This window comes from Medicago sativa, chromosome 8, assembly GCF_051527215.1.
Source record: "Medicago sativa cultivar Bolivia chromosome 8, Bolivia_mono, whole genome shotgun sequence".
Classification (NCBI taxonomy): domain Eukaryota; kingdom Viridiplantae; phylum Streptophyta; class Magnoliopsida; order Fabales; family Fabaceae; genus Medicago; species Medicago sativa.
Window position 1 is genome coordinate 20,466,373 of NC_140756.1, and position 7,718 is coordinate 20,474,090.

The 7,718-nt window shown below is 31.3% G+C and overlaps 1 long non-coding RNA gene across 1 annotated transcript; it reads right to left on the reverse strand.

Annotated features, from left to right (window-relative positions):
* Positions 1 to 2,068: 2,068 nt before the first annotated feature.
* Positions 2,069 to 3,503, reverse strand: LOC146897694 (uncharacterized). The gene is made up of 3 exons (XR_015021337.1): positions 2,721 to 3,503; positions 2,555 to 2,626; positions 2,069 to 2,464 (listed from the first exon to the last, which is right to left on the reverse strand). It is a non-coding gene; the product is annotated as an uncharacterized LOC146897694 (long non-coding RNA).
* Positions 3,504 to 7,718: the final 4,215 nt, after the last annotated feature.

Consider the following 7,718-nt stretch of genomic DNA (forward strand, 5'->3'; position numbering starts at 1 on the left):
TCATATCTTGCAAAAAAAAAAAAATTAAACAAACCGTAAATCTAAACAAATCTAATCTAAGTGTAAAAAATCTAACATAGTCATGCAAACATCTAAACATCATAACAATTAAGCACTATAAGTCATTTGCATGTAACATTCTATCATTTCTTGCAAAAAAAATTAAAATTTTAACAAAACACTAAACCTAAAAAATTCTAGATTAAGTGAAAAAATCTATCATACCAACATAGTTTAAGTGAAAGCTTACTTGTTCTTGTTGTTGGAGTGTTGTTTGATTTGAAGTTGAAGGAATTTTGGAGTTGGGTAATTTGAGAGAAAATTGAGATTTGTGTGTGCGTTGTTTGAAAATGAGGCAAAATGAGGTTCTGCATTGACTAATTACAGCACGTAGCGTGACTTAAGTTATGTTTCTATTATAACTAGCGCATGTTAACTCACGCTACACACGTTAAGTTGCATAGGGGCATTTTGGACTTTTACTTTGGAAATGAGTGAAACCATTTGGGTAAAAAGCAGAATTCATAAAATATATACTAACAACGTCGTAACATTTGCAAAACTGAAGACATGACGTAGTGGTTGAACTCAATTTGATTGCTGTAGATTTCATTTTATCCATAGGTCTGGTAATGTTGTAGGAAAATTGCTGATGACACATTCGATAAGGCTGAAAAACACTAGTAAAATACCAAAATACCCCCTCTGCAGTTAACTGCCGAGGAATTCATAAACCGGATGCAGTTAACTACCGAGGAAAATTTCAGTAGTTAACTGCCGAGAAAACTTCAAACCTTAATTTTTTTTTTTTTTACAAAAACCTTATATTGTCATTATTAATATTTATTGATTTTAATACTATTTAATTCATTGTGATTCTATGAGGAAACATAGTCAACACTCTTTTAATGTCTTGGATTACATTAAAAAATTAAACAAGAAATTTATGATTTTCTTTTTCTTTTTTAAAAAGAAGCAACAATAAAAGCAATTTAATTGTGTAATGAAATTAAAATTTGACTCAAAGAAATAATACTCGATTTTATCAATCAAGGCTGTATATCTTTGCTGATTTAAATCATTAATTAAAAAACAATTAAATCACATACAAATAAAAACATGAACCATATTTGACCATATTAAAAAATTTATTTTAATATTATTTACTAGGAATAACACTATCCTTTGCCCTTTTTTCCGCCAAAAACGTCTTTGATTTATTTTAACTAGAACTCCACCCGTGCGATGCACGGGTCTATTTAGCTATAACTATGACATTGAAATATAGTAAATACTACCTCTGTCCTTAATTATAAGACCCTTTTGAGAATTTTTTTTGTCCATTTTTATAAGACCCCTTTGCTATTTCCAACTACATTAATAATTTCTTTACATACATGCCCCTATTTATTATACATCTTTTTCTTCAATCAACAATAAATAACATGTTGAAAACATAAACCAACCCTATCTCTTAAAGGATAAAATTGTAAAAACAATAATAATTACAAACATATTTAATACAAATATCCACTATCTTAATTCCCGTTATTTTTTCAAAAGGGCCCTATAATTAGGGACGGAGGTAGTAATATAGGAATGCGTAAGTTGATAGAATAATGTACATAAAATTATCCAATGACAATAATTAACCTGTAACAATAATGATCATACATTTCGAAAAACTTTTTTTTAAAGCACATTTAAAGTTACATTAGTATCATTACCATCTTCATCTTATATCAATATTTTCAAACATCCTCTTAAAGTAGTAATTTTTTACATTGCAACATTCAGTTGACCATGTAAAAACACTAACGTTGAAAGATGTAATTCAACATGTGAGATTTGCGCTGGTTATCATTAGAGTGCGTAATACAAAAAGAAAATGGTCTCAACTTTAAAATGAAAAAAATAAGGTAGATATTTTATAAAATTGACCCTATCAAGCATTGGTGTCTTATTTATACACGTAAAATGCAAGATAGTGTTTTAAAAGGCACGTGTCAGTTATAGATTACTAATTTCGTATCACTTGTGCTAACATGCATGACTCATAGAGAACTCATTATATAAGAAATCACAAAGCAAATGACCATTATAAAAAAGGAAGTAATCCCACGCTGTCATTGTTTATGCAGAAGATGAATTCAGTTTAACATGCCAAACAAAAAACGAAACAAAATGAAGAAATAAATGTTCTCATACAGAGTTTAACATCAAATTGAATCACAAAATAAAATAAAAAACAGTTTTATTTGGCACAAATCATTTTCCATCTGGAGGCTCAACCTTGACAGTTGACACCAACAATTGTCTGCTTCTTTGTGGTAGAACATTGGCCATTATCAGCACAATCCGTTTCAACAAAATCCATTGTAGACGATCTCTTTGGGCCTTTTATGCTCAGCAGAGTCTCATTCGAATCAGTATGGTTGGAAGAATCAACACATTCCAATAGTCCCTATATAATAAATAAATTAAATTAACAATTTAAAAAAAGTTATAATAGACTGTAATATAACGAAAATATAGTAACTTAATGAATGCATACCACAGTTAAATTTCCAGCATGTATTTTGGTTACATCAGTCTCATATTCAGCACCACGTATTTCATTTGACAACTGCACAGCAGTTTCAAATGTCTATATGAAGATGTGAAAAAACAGGACTCAACATAAAATGATACGAAAACAAATGTAAGGGTTATGTACTCACTCTTAAGCCATGTTTGTCTATAAATTTCTTAATAGTGTCAGCGTCTTCGGTGGCTCACCACTGCAAGCTGCTACCACGCACAAAACTTCTTCTTAAGGGATCTACTAACTTGGATCATATAGAGATTTCCTTCCACAAAAAAAAAAGGAAGACACAGGTAGAACATTCAAGAAGATGAATTGGAGAAACAAATGAGAAAGGTGGAGACTACTGTCGAGAGAAGGAAAATATTGAATTTTTTCCAAGGAAAATGAACATAAACCAATTCAGTATGACACCATTGTAGATCATCAACCCAGGATCGATTTCAACGTATTAGGAAGAGCAGCAGTATGACACCATTCTAGATCCAGTTGTTGATGTTATTGGGAAGAAAGGAAGCCACGAATTTTGGTCTATGAAGAGGAAGGGAAATATAACAAAGGGATAAAGTGTGTGTGAAGAGCTACCTTTCTCAGCATTGGAAACGCACAAACAATTGTTGAGTGGATATTAAAAGCTGAGGAAGGCTGGATTTGATTTTCAATGAGGAAGCCGTTCCAATTTTCCTAAAAGAATGCATTTAATGTGGCATGAGAATAGGAAAGGACGCAACAATAGGCAGCCAGAATTTGAATTTCATTCTATCAAAAATTTAACAAAAAGTTAATGCAATTTAAATTGGACAGCAAGAGGTCAAATTTAATGCAATTCATTGTACCAAAAATTTAACAAAATGGCACGTTATAAAATGTTCTCATTGCTAACATCAAGATTTTTGAAATTCATCTGGTGGAATATAGAGGGAATTTTTTAAGGTTAACACTAACAGCAATTAATGCATCAGATTTAGAAGGAAAAATGTAGGGTTTAGTGTTTGCAGACCTAATAACATTAAAGAGTAAGGGATATTATATTGATGTTTATTGTAGTTATATTGTGAATGTTTCGTGAATCCCGTGAATTAATTTTCGTGTTAAGTAGCATTGCTCTACTTACTAAAGTCATAATTGATTTTTTTTTTTTGGCAATAATCAGAATTAATTCACCAATTGAATGACATCAATCAGAATTAATTCTCTTGATTCCATCCATGTCAACGTGCATATATAGAGGAAATAAAAGGATTTATTAAGAGAAGTCAAAGCCAAGTTATTCTACAAGAATTTTTTTTTTGTACAAATTATTATTTTTATTTAAGTAATGTGCAAAACAATATTCAAATGCTTAATTTTTACACGGATTTAAATGCTATTTTTATTAAGATATATACGCATAAGTATAATACTGCAATTGTTTGAAACGTACCAAAATAATGATTGAAACATTCAAAATCAATAAATATTAATAATGACAATTTATGGTTTTTGTCAAAACTTGTCAACAAAAAAAAACAGGTTTGAGGTTTCATTGGCAGTTAACTGCCGAAGTTTTCAGTTTTCCTCGGTAATTTACTGTCGAAGTTTTCCTCGGTAGTTAACTGCAGCCGATTTCATAATTCGGCAGTTAAGAGTCTCACATCGGATAGGAGATAGTCTGCAATGTGTTTATAAGTGGGGGCAATCCTCACCTCACAAGCCGATTTTGTGGGGTTGTGTTAGGCACAACTACAATTTCTAAGATGATATCAGAGTCTCTTCGTGAGGGAGTGTGTTAAGAGTCCCACATCAGATATGAGATGATTTGACAATGTGTTTATAAGTAAGGACAATTCTCACCTCACAAGTTGGTTTTGTGGGGTTTGTTAGGCTCAACCATTTCTGAGAATTGTGGTAACACACATGAAATATTGATACTTCATAGTCACTTGTTAATGAGTTAAAATCATCTCCATTTGTTTATTTGTTTAAATAAATTGAGGATACAATTTGGAGAGAGATAGACACAAAAAAAAAGATATTGAATATTTTAGTTAATGAGTTAAAATCATCTCCATTTGTTTATTTGTTTAAATAAATTGAGGATACAATTTGGAGAGAGATAGACACAAAAAAAAGATAGTGAATATTTTAATTAAATGAGTTCCACCATTATTAACTACTTTATACTTTTTCCAAGATTTCTTGTGTCTTTTTGAGGATACAATTTGGAGAGAGATATGCATAAAAAAAAGATAATGAATATTTTAATTAAATGAGTTCCACCATTATTAACTACTTTATACTTTTTCCAAGATTTCTTGTGTCTTTATATTTTCAAATGGAGGAAATTGAAACAATTGTAAATGGAGAGGATCTTGACTCTATAGCTGCCGTCACATGACATGACATGACATGACTTACATTACTGTGAAATATTATTAACTGCACATGATCACCCAACTATTTCAAATGTCATTTTCTTTACCCTACTTTTTTTCGAGAGGATTTTCTTAACCTTATAGTGCACACAAGTTTTTAGTTCGTAACCCAATGCCAAATGTAAAGAAAAATGCTATGTCACATGCATTTTTAACTATACATAAAAAGATTTGTCTTTTGCATAATATCAAAAGAGAGACAAACATTATGCAATGAACATGGAAAGAGAGGAGCCACTGTGTGTTTGGACCCTCTACGGCCAGTATGGTGCCACATTGTAGTATTATCTTACTGCATTATTATATTGAAACTATAAAGAATTCAAGTACGAGCCACTATTGTTAGGAATTTGTTTCCCTCGTTGATTCAAGTCATTAAAAAGTTATAACATGACTCACATAATGACTTTGATATATCAAAGATCACATAGTATGCGCATAAGATGACATTTAGGGTACAATTCAACAATTTCCGGTCGTTAGTTGTTAGATGAAGTTCAAACGATTCATATTCTGATTCTTTTTTCTTATAAGATGATTGAGTGAGAAGTCTGATGTTGGAAATCAATCTTTGTATATTACATGTAATATTCTTACAAATTGAATTATGCTCACACAAATATTCATACTCTGACATTCTATTAGGTGCATTGATGCATGTGAGTGCAATTATTTTTATATAAAGTCCAACATTGCAACAATCTTTGTCCTTATAAAATCCATTTTCAAGTGTGAAGGGAAAACTAATGATGTTATTTTTGTTTGTTTGATAAAATGTAGGATTGTGAAAAAGTTGAGAAGGGTAGGTAATTGGGTTAGTGTGGTTGCTACTTTGGACTATTGTTGTTTTGGAATATAGTTAAAGGGACCCTACACACTGAACCCTTTATTGGAGTTCTCACTTCTATCTATCTTATTGGGTGGTGTCGTGAATCTCTCTTACCCTTCACGTTCACGCCATTACCGCGCCATTACCGCACCCACTTCATATTCACTCAACTTTTATCACGGGTGGTCTCACTATCTTACCTATGAATACAAAGTAATTACAATTATAAACTTTACTCACTTTTTTATGGAAACAAAATTTAAGTTAAGAGTAGTTCATGAACTTTAGCTCAAGTGTTAAAATATTTTAAAATTGTTTGGTCACACATCGTGATCGAGACTCGAACCCAAACTTTTTCATTTATTTATGTGAATTTTCAACAACTGCAGGGTAAAAAAAAATCATCAAATTCATTGAAGATTTACGACGAAATATAACCATCAACTGCAAAATTCTGAACTAGAGTAATCACAAGGTGTGAGTGAGCAGAAAAGTCCATCCACCATTTATTCCAACTGCAATTGTTTCCTACACTAATCTTTTTATGAAGTAATTTACCAATTAATATATTTTTATAGAAACTAGCTACTGTAATTTATACTAATTATATTTTTTTTCTTTTTAAAATTACTCTATACTAATTCAGGACTAGTTTCATAATCCACAATTAAAACTGGCAGTGCATGTTAGAATTATTCTAATGAACTAATCCCACTCTCTCGATCATGGCATGAATGATAAATAATAAACAAGGTTAATTAAAAAAATATTTTTTGTCTATAAGTGCCAATTCTTTGTAAATTAATAAATACTATTTTAATTTGATCACTACGTACATAATTTTTTATTGTTGTTGTCGTCTCTTCGTAACGGCAGTCGGAGGCGTCGAAGTTAAAGAAAAAAAAATAGTTGCAATTTTTTTAAGGAATTTTTTTTTCATAAATGTATAATAGTATTAGTAAGATCCCTTCTTCAATTCCGTCAAAAAAAAAAAGATCCCTTCTTCAAAAAGTATTAGTAAGATTCATGATCGTTCTTGAGGAGGTGTTAATAGCTCTGTAAAGTTGGACCTCCAAAATTTTAAAGCCCAATTTTTTATTTATTATTGTTATATGTAATGCATGTAAAGTATGACATTAAGACATGACGTAGTGGTTGAACTCAGTTTTGATATTCTTGTGGTCTTAGGTTTGACTCGTAGGATTCATGTTCTTTTTCTTTATTTAAATATTTTTTCCAACATGGTATGACCTCTTTTTGGGCCTAATTTTTATAGATTTGAGGTATATATGTCCTCAATGAAAATTGCTTTTCTGACTTTCAGAAGTTCCTAATAACACATGAAAATGTTTAAAATACATCAAACGGTAGTTAACTACCGCTGACTTATAACTAAAAAATCGGCGGTAGTTAACTACCACTGGATTTTTTTGTCATTTCCATGTGTTATCATGAACTTCTAGAAGTCAAAAAAGCAAGCGTCGTCCTTAGGCATGGCAATGGGGCGGGGTGGGGACGGGTTTTACATTCCCATTCCCCATACCCGATTCTCATGTACTTACCCGTTACCCTACTCATACCCAACGGGGATGAGAAATTGAACCCTATCCCCGTCCCCAACGGGTTCGGGTATCCCCGCCCCATCCCCGTCCCCACATTGAATAATATTTTTTAATAAAAAATATAAGTTTTTTTGCAACCCCTAGTGAAATATTGTAATGCATTATCCACAATATGTTCACTTTAACATTTTTTAGACCGATTGATTTAGTTGCTCCTTTAAATATCAACGGTACCTTTTATAACACGACAATTATCAAAGAAAATAACATGACATATCAACATAAAATAGTTTTCTGCATTTGGGACGGGTTTGGGTATGAGTTCCGGG